Here is a 13,761-nt window from a genome sequence, read left to right on the forward strand (position 1 = left end):
GGGGGCCGAGGCCCTGTGACGTACCTCCGATTTCTCAACCCCACCCCACCACACCGCGTACCCGCCCCTTATCCCGCCTCCCCAACTCCGGTTGGACCAGAACGTTGATGGACATCTACTTGCCCTTTTCCAATGGCGACGGCCTCCGTCCATTATCTCCCTTAGCCCCGCCTCCTCACCTACCGTGTCGAGTGGGAGGGTTTCTCTCGCCAACCCGCGTGCGCTCTCTATCGAACTTGGTGGCCTTCCCTCCCTCCGCCACTCCGAGACCTCTGCGCCAGGGATTGGACACTTGTACTGTCTTCCGGTCATCTTTCCAGCATGGATTGGCTTATCTGACTGTCACTCAGGTCAGCGGGTTAGGTTGCGAAGGCGGCATGGGTTCACGAGGCAGATATTCCAATCAGTGGCGGGAAAGCCTGTCACATGACTCCCTGCCGCCTGCTGGTGTTGCAATAAGTCTCCAAGCCGCTTCCTAGCAAGGACAACGGGGAAAGGTCATTCATTGCACTTTTTTTGAAGGAATGTTGATATCTCGGTATTTCTCGTCTTCATCAATGCAAAAATCCCAGACATATGCAACAATTTGCAATGACGCAACTAGTTTTGAAATCACCTAAAACGGATTTCCTTTCCAATTTTCTGAATCTAAATGAATGCATTTCCGATGTAACACTTTTAAAATAAAATGCAATAATCTTTTGCCAGGTGACGAAATGAGAGGATTGTTTGAGAATGTCACAATTGCGTACCAGTTGGTTATCGTTTAAGAATAGACTATGGTACAACAGATGAGGGTTACTGTCTCTGAGTTACAATTTCAAAAGTGTAAATTAGACACTTAATATACTATGTGCCGACACTCATTATATAGAATGTCAATAGTTACTTTGTGTTCTTTATTGTGTCCACTTGTGGGGCATGAACGTTGGCTATTAAAATGTCTGCACTTAAGCCAGGCCGCCAACCCTGTTCAATGAAAATTCTTCGTTTAACCATAATATTTACAGAATTAAAGTTATAGGATCACTTAATATTGCAATAAGGAGATAATTCAACTCATTCTGCAGGTCTTTTCAAGAGTAATCCGTGAAGTCGCTCCCCAGTTTTGGCGTGGAGAATGGAAAAACATCCATGATCGCAACCACAAAATGTCATGGAAGGTGAAATAATTTATAATCAAGTTTATAGGCAAAGGAAAGGGTTCCAACATTTTGATAGCTACAGGTCACAAACCGAGGAAAAATTCACTGAACACAATTTTAAAAAATAATTGCAAAAATTATCCAGCTGATAGTGCAATTTACTAAAAATAGAAATCTAGATTAGAGTGGTGCTGGAAAAGCACAGCAGGTCAGGCAGCATCCGAGGAGCAGGAAAATCGACGTTGAGGACAAAAGCCCTTCATATCTATTCCTAATGAAGGGCTTTTGCCTGAAACATTGATTTTCCTGCTCCTTGGATGCTGTTTGACCTGCTGTGCTTTTCCAGCACCACTCTAATCTAGACTCTGGTTTCCAGCATCTGCAGTCCTTGTTTTTACCTAAGAAAAATGGGAATTGTGTACCACTGAACCTAAATTTGGTGAAAGTGTACATAAAGGTGAAGCAAGTCAGTGAGGTCAATGTTCACCATAAAAAGATTTTTAAAACTGTTTTAAAACTATTTTTAACTGTTACTTTAATAGAGAGCAAGAGAGACTGCATAATGCCAAACCAATGATGATTCTGGGTATATGAAACACAAAATGTGAACATGCAGGTACAGCAAGTAATTGAAAATGCAAACAAAATGCTGGCCTTTATTTCAAGGAGGATGGAATACAAAACTAGCAAATTCTTGTTAGAATTGTACAATTGGTGACACTGCACCTCAAACACATATTCAGTATAAGTCTTGACTTAAGAAGGGATACACTTGGTTTGAAGGCAATTCACACGGCTCAGATTAAGGGGTTATCCTATAAGGTTGACAGATTTGTCCTACACTCATTAGCATTTGGAAGAATGAGAGGTCATCTTATGATGGAACTTAATAGGGTAGATGCTTAGAAAATATGACCCCTTACGAGGGGAATCAAGAACTAAGGAGTGTAGTTTCAGAATAAGGAATTGCCCATGCAAACTGAAGATGAGGAGGTTGTATCAGGGGGTGATAGATCTTTGGAATTCTCTCCCTCAAAGAGGTATGGACACTGCCTCATCGAATATATTCAAGGCTGAGATAGATATATTTTGAACAATAGGAGAATCAAGAGCAATAGGGAACAGATAGGAAGGGGAATTGAGTTCAGAATCTAATTGAATTGCAGAGCAGATTTAAGGAGCCCGTTGGCCTACTCCGTCTATTTCTTAAGTTCCATATTGTTTTGTCAACTCTTTCCCATATCTTTGCAGGACCTTTTTATTTCAGATATTTGTTAGGTTTCCTTTTGAAAGAACATAAAAACTAGGAGCAGGAATAGGCAATTCAGTCCCTCAAGCCTGTTCTAGCCGTTTGATACAATCATGGCTGATCTCATCTCAGCCTCAAATTCATTTTCCTGCCTGCTCTCTATAATCCTCAACCCATACTAATTAAAAATCTGTCTATCTCCTCCTCAAATTTACTCAATGTCCCAGTGTCAACTGTGCTGTGGGGTAATGAATTCCAGAGATACATTTGAGAGAAGTAATCCCTCCTCATTCTTGTTTCAAATCTACCCCTTTTCTTAAAACTATGACCTCTCATTTAGAATGCCACACAAGAGGAAACATCATTTCTACATCTACTTTATCAATCCCCTTTAACATCTTGCTTAACCTAATAAAATTTCTTATTCTGCTAAACTCCAGAAAGTAGACACTAAAGTGCTTCAGAAGGCAACCTCTCACCTCTGGAATGAATTTAGTGAACCTCCTCTGAACTGCTTCCAATACAACTACATTCCTTCCTAAGTAAAATTCTATGCAAGGCTTCAAATGCAGTTTCACTGATGCTTTGCACAGTTTCAGCTACACTTCTCTTCTTTTATACCCTATATTCTTTTAGCAATAAATGCCAAAATTGCATTTACCTTTCTTATTATCTCAGAGTTCTCTGTGATCCATGCACAAGACGACCCAAGTACCTCTGCACCAAAGTATTCTGAAGTCTCTCTCCATTTAGATAATTAGTTGCTTTTCTATTCCACTGACGAGAATTAATAACTTCACACTTATCCAAATCTTGTCAAATCTTGACCCATTCACCTAACCTGTCCATATCCATTTGTATATTTCTTTTTTCTTCATTGCAACTTTGGCATTCGTACTTTCTACCCCACATCCAGGTCATGAATATAATTTGTAAATAGTTTGGGCCTGAGGCACCCTATTGGTTACATCTCGCTAACCAGAAAGAGAGCCATTTATCCTAACTCTCAGCTTTCTATTGATTAGCCAATCCTCTATCTATGCTAATAAAGTACCTCGAGCATATGTGATCTTATTTTAGGTATTAACCTTTCATGTGGCACCTTACCAAATGCCTTCTGGAAGTTCAGATATATGACATCTACAGGATCCCCGTTATCCATATTGCTTTTTATATCTTTAAAGAACTCTAGCAAATTAGGCAAATGTGATTTATCCTTTATAAAACATACTGACTCTGGTGGATTGCATTTTCCAAATGTTCTGTTATTACTTCCTTAATATTGAATTCTAACAATTTCCTAAAAACACATGTTAAACTAACTGGTTGGTAATTTCCTACTTTCTGCCTCCCTTTTTGAAGAAGCGTGTCACATTAACCTTTTTCCAATCCACTTGAATCTTTACTGCATCCAGAGAATTTTAGAATATTAAAACCAACGAATCCACTGTCTCTGCTAGAACTTCCTTTAAGATCCTAGGATTTGGGGCATTAAGCCCTGGGATTTGTCGCACTCAACCTCATTAGTTTGCTCAGTACTTATTTACTAGTGATGATTATTGATTTAAGTTCCTCTCATTCTATAACCTTAGCATTGCCTGGTACTATTGGGATAGAACTAGTGTTTTTCACATGAAAACTGAAGCAAAATTTAGTAACTGTGCCATTTCTGTGTTCCCCAGTCCCTAATTCCCCAGTCTCATCCTTCAAGGGATCAACATTCACTTTAGTTATTCTCTTCCCTTTCATATGTATATAGAGGCTTTTGCTGATTCATATTTTTATATTTTGTGCTATTTGCTACAGTATATACTCATGTAAAAGTCAGATTATTTAGACTACTTTTTAAGATTATATCAGTGGGGTTGACTATTAGATGGATACTACTGTTGAGGGGCTGAAATGAATGCTACAGTCCAAAATACCATAACATTAGCAGAAACCCAATTGATTTCTAAATGAATAAAGTAAAAAAAAACACGAGTTACAGTCATTCCATGAGCGCTACAGGGAAACTGAGCTCAGCTGAGCTGCATACAAAGAAATGACTGCAGATGCTGGAAACCAGATCCTGGATTAGTGGTGCTGGGAGAGCACAGCAGTTCAGACAGCATCTGAGGAGCAGTAAAATCGACGTTTCAGGCAAAAGCCCTTCATCAGGAATAAAGGCAGAGAGCCTGAAGCGTGGAGAGATAAACTAGAGGAGGGTGGGGGAGGGGAGAAAGTAAATGACCTGGGAGTTGCAGTGGGAGAGGGACTCCCTGAGATTCTTGTAGAGAGAGGAGGAAAACTTCTTCAAGGCAGGCATCCTTGTAAGTGGATTCGCAGTTCAAGGCAGGCATACTGCGAATCCTCTTGCAAGGATGCCTGCCTTGAAGAAGTTTTCCTCCTCTCTCTACAAGAATCTCAGGGAGTCCCTTCCAGGTCATTTACTTTCTCCCCACCCCCACCCTCCTCTCGCTTATCTCTCCATGCTTCAGGCTCTCTGCCTTTATTCCTGATGAAGGGTTTTTTGCCCGAAACGTCGATTTTACTGCTTCATGGATGCTGCCTGAACTGCTTTGCTCTCCCAGCACCATTAATCCAGAATGCATACAAAGGAAGGTTGCCACCTGACTCTGACCTGATGCATCTTAAATTGCGCACCAAATTCTTCCATTTCCTTCCATTTTCTCTCGCCCACGGTTTTTTTAGTTTCTCAAACTGAGATTTTAAGTTTTTACTTCTGAGAAGAATTTTATCAGATATTTGACTCTCATACAGTATCACCAATCACGGTAGTCATGAGAAATTGTCAACAGCTACGTGGTAATTAGAGTGAAGTAAATGCATATAGGTAAAAACAATAACTGCAGATGCTGAAAACCAAATACTGGATTAGTGGTGCTGGAAGAGCACAGCAGTTCAGGCAGCATCCAACGAGCAGCGAAATCAACGTTTCGGGCAAAAGCCCTTCATCAGGAATAAAGGCAGTGAGCCTGAAGCGTGGAGAGATAAGCTAGAGGAGGGTGGGGTGGGGAGAGAGTAGCATAGAGTACAATGGGTGAGTGGGGGAGGAGATGAAGGTAATAGGTCAAGGAGGAGAGGATGGAGTGGATAGGTGGAAAAGAAGATAGGCAGGTCGGACAAGTCAAGGAGACAGTGCTGAGCTGGAAGTTTGAAACTAGGATGAGGTGGGGGAAGGGGAAATGAGGAAGCTGTTGAAGTCCACATTGATGCCCTGTGGTTGAAGTGTTCCGAGGAGGAAGATGAGGCGTTCTTCCTCCAGGCGTCTGGTGGTGAGGGAGCGGTGGTGAAGGAGGCCCAGGACCTCCATGTCCTCGGCAGAGTGGGAGGGGGAGTTGAAATGTTGGGCCACGGGGCGGTTTGGTTGATTGGTGCGGGTGTCCCGAAGATGTTCCCTAAAGCACTCTGCTAGGAGGCGCCCAGTCTCCCCAGTGTAGAGGAGACCACATTGGGAGCAACGGATACAATAAATGATATTAGTGGATGTACAGGTAAAACTTTGATGGATGTGGAAGGCTCCTTTAGGGCCTTGGATAGAGGTGAGGGAGGAGGTGTGAGCACAGGTTTTACAGTTCCTGCGGTGGCAGGGGAAAGTGCCAGAATGGGAGGGTGGGTCGTAGTGGGGTGTGGACCTGACCAAGTAGTCACGGAGGGAACGGTCTTTGCGGAAGGCGGAAAGGGGTGGGGAGGGAAATATATCCCTGGTGGTGGGGTCTTTTTGGAGGTGGCTGGAATGTCGGCTTCTGGCTCACTGCCTTTATTCCTGATGAAGGGCTTTTGCCCAAAACGTCGATTTCGCTGCTCGTTGGATGCTGCCTGAACTGCTGTGCTCTTCCAGCACCACTAATCCAGTAAATGCATATAGGCCTATCTTATCTATGAAGTGATGGTGTGATAAACTTTGTATCACAAAACTTATACCAGTTATTGTGGTTGTTCAATAATGAACTTGAGAAATCTTTAGCCTAATGTTGGTGTTAATTGTACACCAAAACACAAAATAGCATGAAAAACAAAATTCATTTCCTCATCGTAATGAGAAAGTGTATAAGGTATGAGCATGTCGGGAAAGAGTTTAAGTTTTGGGTTGTGTAACAAAGGCTCAGCTAGCATGACTTTGACCAGATAAGAACAGTGAGGTGTTGGAGGCAAGGGTACTGGGTTAACGAGGTGAAAAGCATCCATTATGTAATGCCAGTTAATAAGGTTAAGAACATCCATTATTTCATGCCAGATGGCTTAATCTTTACTGTTGACGGTTGCTGATTGTAAAGGTCACCCAATCACTACAAATGTTGCCTTATTTGGATGCTGCTCCGTGTAAGTGACTATATAATTCCATAAGAATCTATTGTTCGAGAGAAGACCAAGAACTCATGTCTCTGTGCACATGGGCGATTGTTCTCTCTCCCTCCAAGGCCCGGAAAAAGATGAAGGAGGTAAAGTCATACTGTGTCTCTGAAAGTTTGCTTCGACTGATAGGGGGATAGAGAAACGGGACGACAATATGGCGTTGTCAGCAGGATTCCAAATGAATAGTTACGATCGGACGGTGTCAGTGTTCGCCCGAAACATTGGTATTTCAAGACAGACGGGCCCACAACGTAAGATTTTAAACCTTGTCCCTCTTGATATTCCTGTGTGTCAGAAACAGTCCCTTCATTCAATTGCTTTATATTCTAAGGACTTCTAGAACAGTAGTTAGTTCAATCGAGAGGGACAGTTTTGTAAACACACTGACAAACAGGGGTTCAGGTCCCCTGGGCTGAATTGGGGTTCAACTCCCCTAGGTTTAATTGGGATTTGAGTCCCCCAGCTATAATTGGGGTTTGAGCTCCCTGTGTTTAATCAGGGTTCGAGTTCCCTGTGTTTAATTGGGGTTCACATCCCCTATGTTTAATAGGGGTTCGGGTTCCCTGGGTTTGATTGGGGTTTGAGTCCGCTGTGTTTGGTTGGAGTTGGAGTCCCCTATGTTTGATTGGGGTTCGAGTCCCTGGGTTTGATTGGGATTCAAGTCGCCTATGTTTAATCAGGGTTCAAGTTCCCTGCGTTTAATTGGGGTTCACATCCCCTGTGTTTAATAGGGGTTCGGGTCCCCAGGGTTTGATTGGGTTTCACATCCCCTGTGTTTAATTGGGGTTCAAGTCCCGTGTGTTTGGGAATTCATGTCTCTGCACAAGTGGGTGATTGTCCTCTTCCCCTCCAAGAGGAGGTAAAGCCAAACTGTGTCATTCAGTGTTTGCTTCGACTGATACAGGGATAGGGAAATGGGACAACAGCAACATTTATGCGCAGGATAATACCTTGACTCGCAAATGCTGATCTGTCACCTGTGAAGAACTAGGGTTGACTTTTACACAAAATATATGGAAAATTCCAGACTTGGTGGCCAAAAATAGGGTAGGGATTTTTGCAAGATTGACTTTTACTGAAGCATATACAGTATTTATTATTTATGTTGGTTCTTTTCATTACCCATTTTTAGTAACCCGTCATTGACCTTTAAAAGTTTCCTAATCTTCCAGCCTGCCACTTGCTTTTGGAATATGGTATGCCTTAGTTTTTGTCTTTATATTATCTAACTTCCTTGCTGATCCTCCTACAATCTTTCTTCCTTTCTTCAATATATTTTAGCGAAAAGGAATTGTGTATTTCCTTAAACATCTGCCACTGCTCATCAACTTTCAGTCTTCCCAGGGCCAGACCTGCCCCCATGCCTATGTGATTATCTTTGTTTAACACCAGAACACTAGTGTGGGACTCCAGTTTCTCACCCTCCAATTGAATTTGAAATTCTAATATGATGTGATCACTTTTCTTGAGAGGATCCTTTACCATGAGATCTTTAGTTCATCTCATCTTATTACACAGTACCAATTTCAGGATAGTCTGCTCCCTGATTGTTTCCACAACATATTACTCCAAAAAACAATCTCTCCTACATTCAATGAACTCTCCCTCAAGGCTGAATGGTCTTCCTCTGCACCGTAACAATTCCGTGAAATATCACATTTAAACTTCGGTTCCAAATACAATGACTATAGTATTGAGAATATTACAAGCAATCTACAGTGGGTTGGCAAGCATTTTATCACTCATTGACTTTTCTCTTCCATTTTTCAAAGAAGTGTAATAGTGTGTCTGTGAAAGTCCAGGACATCAATGTTTTCTTGACATAATCTTTGATTCACTACTGTTTGTCACACAACCATGTTATATACCAAGGAAGTAGACTTCAATGAGGTTACTTCAAGACACACAAGGAAACCGGGAATTGGATACACCAGGAATTTTCCATATATTTTGTGTAAAAGTCAACCCTAGTTCTTCACAGGTAACAGATCAGCATTTGCGAGTCAAGGTATTATCCTGCGCATAAATGTTGCTGTTGTCCCATTTCCCTATCCCTGTATCAGTCGAAGCAAACACTGAATGACACAGTTTGGCTTTACCTCCTCTTGGAGGGGAAGAGGACAATCACCCACATGTGCAGAGACATGAATTCCCAAACACACGGGACTCGAACCCCAATTAAACACAGGGGATGTGAAACCCAATCAAACCCTGGGGACCCGAACCCCTATTAAACACAGGGGATGTGAACCCCAATTAAACGCAGGGAACTTGAACGCTGATTAAACATAGGGGACTTGAATCCCAATCAAACCCAGGGACTTGAACCCCAATTAAACACAGGGGACACGAACCCCAATCAAACACAGGGGACTCCAACTCCAACCAAACACAGGAATTCGAGATTTGCCTTTCCCTGTTATGTATGATCCATTGGCTGAGCAAATCCAATGTTTGAGGATGACTAAACAGCACACCCACAATGTTGCGAAAAGTTCAGAGGAATTTCAAAGTGACCTTAAGGTAGTTAAACATCCCAAGGAGCTACAAAAGTGCAAATTTTGATACTGAGACATGTAAGGACTTATTTAGCTGAAGATGTAGTCTCTTGAAGGAGGCCAGAAAGGAAGAGAGATTTAGGAGGGAAATCCAGAGTATACAGTCCAGATGCATGATAGAAAGGCACCAATTCCAAGGCAAAGAGTATCTAAGCTGCAAAATGAGCAGAGGAGGAAACAGGCAATGAGCGGGAATTGGGAAAGAGATTAGTCATGGTGACCTGTAGACTAGTTGAAGGGATCAGTTTGGAGGAGAAGTTTGAGAGCTAGGAAGGCAATTATTGGTGTTGATATGGAGAATTTTACAATGCGAGACACACTGGCATTGGTGTTGAAATAAATACAAGAATGAGCAGAATGGGTGAGAAATGGATGATTGGAAGGAGGTGTTTGCTGGGGAATGTGGGAAGAGTCCTTGCAGGGACTTGTAAAAGAGTTTAGAAGATTTTGAAATGCATGCACTGATTGATAAGAAGCTGGTGGAGGTTAGCAAGAACAAGTAATGGTGAATGGACTGGGAAGTAGGATAGGAAGTATGTGGTAGGGTTTTGGAGAGATAAGAATTCCTTTAGGATTGAGTTTTAGAGTCCATCAATAAGAGCAATGTAAAAACTGGATCTTCTTGGTCAAAGTCTCCATAGATTTGAAACTAATTTGAGAAGCAGACAGGCCATCCTGTGGTTATAATTTAAACAAGATACCAGCACCTACATTTCAGAGTGAGCATTTGATGGTCCTCAATTCTGCCTTTAATTCTCCAGTCCCCTCATTGGTCCATTCCTGGAGTTAGTAAATTTTATTGAGGTATAGTTCTACTGGGGCTGGTTACCCTGCAATTCCACGTAAAAATGTGTAAGTTATGTATGGACCCAAGTCAGTGACTGCCAGTAGGCTGTTCAACAAGCAGAGCATCATAAAAGAGCTTAATGCCTACATGTATGCACTTTCTGTACCAAAACCACTGGAATCTGTTTTTGTTTGTCTGAGTTTTGAATACTATCATTTATATTCTGCCAACATTTCCATGGGTAGTGCTGGATAAACCAGACACGATCTGATGCGATGGTCAACCTGATAACGTAAACCCTCTAGACAATAGCCTAGAGATAGGTTTTGAAAACTTCAAGTGATGGGGCTGTGATTATTTTCTTTGTTCAACAGTGGAACTCTTGGTAAATGTTGTTAAGGCCATTTGTAGATCCTTTACCGCAAGTTTGGACTTGGCATAGACTGGAAAACCTGACACATTCATAGCCTTTGTGACTCAGTTCCACATTGGGAAAGGCACTCGCTTCTCACTCATCTGAGAGGCTCTCTGATGTCAACCAGCCAAGAGGGACATTTCCTCTTTGGCAATGTAACAAAGTTCAGAAACCTGTAAACCAACACTTTCTGCTCTGCTGCACTTTGTCCACCCCAGTCCAACACTGGCACCTCCAAATCACAATTATCAGAGTTTGGCAATGAGAGATTAGTGCCCATAGTACTGACCCACTGCTGGCCCCAGGGAATGTTTGAGCTGGAGGGAGGGACAAGTTCCTCATACAGCCAAACTTTCTTTTCAGTTTACTGGCAGAAGACTTGATGACGCAAATTAGATTGAAATGACATTGTGAAAGAAAATGTCATGTGCCAGTCACTCCATTTATAAATAGTAGTTTTGCCAAAGGCATATTCATTTTTTATCAACCTGACACAATGTCATACACTTAATTTTTAAATACATATGCCTTTTGCCTATAATTGTTTCAGATATTTGAATGAAATTTCACTGTCTACAGTTTACATAGAGTCATAGAATCATAGAGGTCTCCAGCACAAAAACAGACCCTTCAGTCCAACTCGTCCAGGCCAACCATATAAAATTTCATAATTTTATAGCTAAACTGTACAGCATAATTTCAAAGTCTATGATATATAAGATAATAAATATGTTCTAGGGCTATGTTGGACTCAAAATGTGAACTCTGTTTTCTCTCCACAGATGCTGCCAGACCTGCTGAGTTTCTCCACTACTTTCTGTGTTTATTTCACATTTCCAGAATCTACAGTATTTTTCTTTTATAGCATAGAAATAGGCCCTATGCTCACCATATCTAAGCTAACCAATGAACACCAAACTATACTAATCCCATTAACCTGCACTTCATCCATAAGTTACTGTGCCCTTGCATTTGAAGTCCTCATTCAGATGCTGAAAGAAACAGACCTTTGTGGGCAAAGTGTATCCCTTAATGAAAATCACTGAAAACAAATGACCTGGCCTTTATCACATTGCTGTTTGTGAGAGCTTGCTGTGAACAAATTGGCTGCCATGTTATCTACCTTACAACAGTGACTGCAACAGACTGGAAAGTGCCTTGGGACATCCTGAGGTGGTGAAAAACATTTTACAAGTTCATAAGAAGTTCTCAATTTCTTTAAACTCTTTGACACCCATTTGCCTTGATGCTAGTCTAACATCCCAGCCTTCAGGGTACTGCTCAAGCTTTGAGCATGAAAAGCCAGCTTCCTGAGGTAAGGAGTGAGTTAGGGAGTGTGGGAAGCATCAATACTGCCAGTTAGAGCCCCACCATTCAAGTTACCTGTCCTTGTATGGCTCTCTAATTGAAGGATTCAGGGATGTCAGGCTGTGGGAAATTAGGTATAGAAGAACATGAGATAACATAAAGTTGTCTCTTTCTATGAAACCAGCATGGAATCTGTCTTAGCAAAGGCTTGTCAGAGTTCCAAACCAGGCTGGCATGTTGATGCTGCTCTCAATATCCTTGGGCCAAAGGGGTGGGGAGAAGAGAGAGAGAGAGAGAGAGAGAGAGAGGATTATTATCCAAAGATTTACAACTGAAAGGTTAGGAATGTTACATGGAAGTAAGAACAGGTCATTCAGCTCCTTGAGTCTGCTCCGTCATTGCTTCCCAAACATTTGTCCACTGTGACCCCATTTTGAGCTTGAAAATCACTGCCGCCTCTGACTGCGAATTCTGAGAATGGGGATAGGGGGTTGGGGGTTCCAGGGACCGGGAGCCTATTAGAGGATTGCACTTGTAACCCGTTCAGAGCTCAACAGCAGCCATAACTGGCTTAGAAATCCTGGCCCCAAACCTTCAGCTGGTGACCCAACATGGAGTCCCGACCTCTACTTTGGGCAACTCTGAATTAGATCATGGCTGATCATTGTCTTAACCCGATCTCTGCAGCTCAGTTCTATAACTCTTAATAACTTTGTCAAGCAAAATCTGTCTATCGCTGTTTCAAAAGATAAAACCAATCTCCTGCCACTGCATTGTTTTTGGGAAGAATTCCGGACACCCACGATACTTTACACAAAGGAAGTATTTTCTGATATCACCCCATGAATGTCCTCACTGTCATGATAAGGTTGTGCTGGATTCCCCCCCCCCCCCAACAAAGGAAATAGCTTCTCCCTATCTATCTTAGCAAATCCTTTAATCATCTTAACAGCCACAATTAGATCAGTCCTTTATCTTTTATACTCAAGGAAACCCAAGCCTAGTCCGTGCAACCTGTCCTCATTATTTAACCCATTTAACCCAAGTACCATTGCAATAAATCTGCACTTAACTCTTCTAAACCCCATATATCTTTCTGAGGTGCAGTGTGCTAGGACAAAATGTACCACTGCAAGTGAAAACTTTAGCAAAGCTTTATGCAACAAAAACACAGCTTCCATGTAGATATCAGGTGAATTGGATAGGGCTGTTATCCCCCAAATCAGAAAAATGGGGCAGTTCTGGGAAAGGATCAATGGACCCGAAACATTAATTCTATTTCTCTCCACAGATGCTACCAGACGTGCTGAGCTTTTCTAGCAATTTCTGTTTTTGGGCAGAAATGAGTGCCTTTATATGAAAGAATTTCACAGACTATTGACAATGAGGTTATTCCTCCATCTGCTGCCCTCTGTATAGGAACACACCAATCGTCAGCCCCACTCTTAGGGTGTCTCTCAAGACTGAGGGTGACTCGCTTCCACTCCAGTTCGATGGGTTCTCAGGCGGCTGATCAGTCCAATGCACAATCTTCAGATTCTTCCACATGCAGGGCAGATGACTCTCGGAGGGTTGAGTAGATGTTTGGAAGTTATGTGTTCCCTCCAAAGCTTTGCCTCTGCAAATTCCTAATGAAATCTCCTGATGTACGTCCTTCCTTTTTAAATAAACCTTCTCCATTTTGGTCGAACATAGGTGGTTTTCCATGATGTTTGACCTCTTGAGGAATGCTTTGTGGATGTTTATCTACTGTCCTCCTCGACCAGTTTCTGGTTACAGGCATTGCGTCTGGTGTCAGGCACATGAACAATGTGTGCTGTCCCGCAGAGTAGGTTTTGAGTGATTATCATTTCAATGTTGGTCAAGTTGGCTTGGTAGAGAAAGCTCCTGTTGGATTACCTGCTGTTGAATACAGAGGTGGTGGCCTAGTGGTAATATTA

At 42.1% G+C, this 13,761-nt stretch overlaps 1 long non-coding RNA gene across 1 annotated transcript; it reads left to right on the plus strand.

Annotated features, from left to right (window-relative positions):
• The first annotated feature begins 8 nt into the window (after window positions 1-8).
• On the plus strand, window positions 9-13,513 carry LOC140463328 (uncharacterized). Its single transcript, XR_011954658.1, has 3 exons — window positions 9-497; window positions 1,071-1,163; window positions 13,113-13,513. It is a non-coding gene; the product is annotated as an uncharacterized lncRNA (long non-coding RNA).
• The last annotated feature ends 248 nt before the right edge of the window (window positions 13,514-13,761 follow it).

This window comes from Chiloscyllium punctatum, chromosome 38, assembly GCF_047496795.1.
Source record: "Chiloscyllium punctatum isolate Juve2018m chromosome 38, sChiPun1.3, whole genome shotgun sequence".
Taxonomy (NCBI): domain Eukaryota; kingdom Metazoa; phylum Chordata; class Chondrichthyes; order Orectolobiformes; family Hemiscylliidae; genus Chiloscyllium; species Chiloscyllium punctatum.